The sequence below is a fragment of the Ixodes scapularis genome, unplaced genomic scaffold (genome assembly GCF_016920785.2).
Source record: "Ixodes scapularis isolate PalLabHiFi unplaced genomic scaffold, ASM1692078v2 PGA_scaffold11__112_contigs__length_91849675, whole genome shotgun sequence".
NCBI lineage: Eukaryota > Metazoa > Arthropoda > Arachnida > Ixodida > Ixodidae > Ixodes > Ixodes scapularis.
Window position 1 is genome coordinate 44,250,466 of NW_024609837.1, and position 3,307 is coordinate 44,253,772.

Sequence of the window (3,307 nt, forward strand, 5' to 3'; positions counted from 1 at the left end):
CCGCTTGTACTACTCCAACAAGGAATCGGACTACTACAATACGAACACGGCCATTGCAACCGAAGATAATTGTGTGGCATGTCCGGCACGGGACACAATCGTTGGATTCAGGTTTATGCAGGAGAAGACAGAGGCAATGCGCAAGGCCGAAACGCTGCCCAAGGCCGAACTCGGAAACCTGCCAGCTAATATAATGCTATGCATTGGAAAACCATATATGCTCACACTCAATGTCGATGTCTCCGATGGTCTGGTCAATGGCTCTGTTGGAATACTGCAGTACATACAATACGATACGCTCCGAGAGCCGGAACGGATCTGGCTGCATTTCAGTGAGCTTGGTTCCAAAATTGCGATTGGAACCGAGGCGGCCGCAAAATCCCGGCACTTACGGGCACTCGACAGAAATATTCAGCAAAATTGGACACCTATCGAAAGACGCACAGTCACTTGCGTCATTGATAAGAAGTCAAGGATATCCCTGAGGAGATGCCAGCTACCCGTTGTGCAAGCAAGTGCTATCACCATTCACAAATCACAGGGAGGCACGTATGAAAACGTGGTGTACTCGTATGCCAAAAGTCATCCACAGAAATTGGTATACGTGGCACTGAGTCGTGCTACAGACATCAACGGGCTCTACCTCACCAATGTGGACAATGACTTTACGTTCTACCACGGCAAGCCCAATCCCGACAGGGTACTACTTGATGAGTTTCGTCGACTGCAGTCACACAAACTCCAAACTGTCACTGCTAAGTGCTACGCAATGATTAAGCAACCGCACTTGTTCTCGGTCGCCGCACTTAATGTTCGCTCTCTGCCGGCGCATTCCAAGGACGTGCACCACGACCCCGTCCTACGCCATGCATCTGTACTTTGCCTCTCGGAAACGTGGATGGATCCAAAACAGGCGGTAGAAATCATGGACTACCAGTACTGCTGCGGCGTCAGTAGAGAGCACAACAGAGCGGCAGGGGTGGCCATCTACGTGCGTAAGGGTCTGTCTGCCGTACCCATCGAGATATTTGGAACGTCAGACGAAGTTGGAGAACTTTGTGGCGCCAAGTTCGACAACGGCTTGGTAGTGGTGGCTCTGTATATCTCGCCTACAGCACTCACCAAAGATATCGTGCATTTTCTGCGACTTGCGTTAAGCACACGTGGGTCCACACCCATGTTAGTAGTCGGGGACTTTAATGCAGACTTAAAGAAGGATAAGAACTTCATACCACTTATGCAGGAAAACCTCCCATTTCTCTCCCTCGTAACAGCTCACACCGCTGTGACGACCTCTCGAAACACGTGCATAGACCTCGTCTTTCAAAATCAGCCTTTGGTCCATCACCTGGAACACATATCCTGCCACTTCTCAGATCACAAGGCTTCCTTCATAACAATCAAGGACTGGGATAAGAGTGCTATTTAAAGCACCAGTATAGGAGGAGCTTGCTCTATATTTGTATATATTGTGGGGATTTTGGACGCCGAACTTTGGCGACGATATGCACTGCACGCTAGGAAGAAAGGAGGAGGAGAAGAACGAAAGCTGGGAAATTGTTCCCTCCGACGGTCTTGCGTACCTTGAGAGGTGTTAGGCGGGCCACTCGGAGGAGCATCTACCAGCTTCGTTATCAGTTGGAGCGTGCAAGTCGTCCAAGACAGGACGAGGAGGACGGTGAGGTTGAGGAGGAGGAGGAGAGGAGATGCCATATACGTGTTGTGCAAGCAAGTGGTCTCATCAATCGTAAATCACATTGGAGCTTCCAGATCTGACAAGTATATTCCCTTTCTCCGTACAAGCGGTGAGCAAAAATACCACAATATATTACATAGTTCAGTGCAGTATATCGCAAAATTGAGATACCTCAAAAGAGGAGGAGGAGCACAGGAGGAGGAGAAGGGGACGACGAGAGAGTACGGATGAGGAGGAGGGGCATACCCTCCCCTCCGTTCCCTCTCGCCCCCCCCCCCCCCCCCCCCCCCCCCCCCCTTGCTTGGAGCACATTTGGAACTTAGGGAATGTCATAGCTCGGGGCCTCTTCCTTCCTTTGCTACTGGAACTACACACTCTAAGTATCCAGAGCTTGAATATTTTTCATTCGAATTTAACATGGCCGACAGCATTGTTAAGACGTTCGACGAAAACATTGTAAACGTCATTAACACAATTCAGACCGGCTTCCCTACATTTATTATAGGTGTGTTCCAAGCATGTGACGACTTTCATGACCCTGTTTCATCATCAAGTATTGAAGTTCATCTTGCGTCAGATCTAAACAAATCACAACACCATGTTTGGGGTAAGTCCCTTATCAAGATTAAGATGGTGTGCCTGCCTGTAGCTTCTCTAAAGTGTCTTTTTTTACGCTCGTTTCACTTATTATAAGTGTTTTCTTTTTTATATTATACTCGGCCGAGTGCCCATCTTCCAGTGTCCATCACACTTTTAGTCTGGTGATCACGTCACCTTGAAACCCTTGTAAGCTTAGAACTGAAAAGTTTTGCTGCTTACGCACAGCAGACAAAAAAAGGTAGGCAGCATTTTAACTTCCAACTGTCTAAGCGTGGATGTCAAGCATAAACCCTGGGAAGATTTGCCCACTGCTTAACTACATGCTTTTTTTTTTTCATGTCCTGGTTGGCTGCTACACTGGAGAGGCTGCTGAACATCATGCCACGGCGGCTGATCATGGCGGTTTAGTTAAATTAATAATGGGGTTTTCATCCAGGACGTAAATTGGAAACTCGCGGAGCAAACTTTAAGGTACATTGGTATAACAATTGCGTACGTTGGCTTTGTACGTTATTAGCGTAAACCTTGGCCGGATATGCAACGCAGTTTCCAATATACACCACGGTTTTTCCCCAATCAATAAAATTTCAACCCTCCAAATTATTTGTCCTGACTCTATATTTCAGAGCACAGCTCTTACGCGACCCTTTCCGGCTTGAGCGGCAAGGAGGAAAGCAGTACGAAGGTGGAGGACGGGGGGAGGAGAGACGAGGAGGCGGAGGCGAGGGGAGGGGAGGAGCTTAGGGACGAGAAGGTGGTAAAGGAGAGGGAGGGGGAGCAGGAGGGGAGGAGGACTAGCAGGCATGATCACGAGGGAGGAGGAGGAATATACCCTCCACTCCTCCTCCTCAAGAGCTGCGCTCCAATTCGGCGTTACAGGAAGTTGTAAACGGCTTTCACTTTTTTTCACGAGCCCTGCCGACCTTCGCCATTAGACAAGGAGTTCTCTACAAAGAGAACTTCGGCAACAACAACTCGACGTGGCTGCTGGTAATCCCGACCGACCTTCGA

General features: G+C 48.8%; 1 long non-coding RNA gene across 1 annotated transcript; it reads left to right on the top strand.

Annotated features, from left to right (window-relative positions):
* Positions 1–2,189: 2,189 nt before the first annotated feature.
* LOC121045891 lies at positions 2,190–2,633 on the top strand. Its single transcript, XR_005797907.2, has 2 exons — positions 2,190–2,303; positions 2,391–2,633. It is a non-coding gene; the product is annotated as an uncharacterized LOC121045891 (long non-coding RNA).
* The last annotated feature ends 674 nt before the right edge of the window (positions 2,634–3,307 follow it).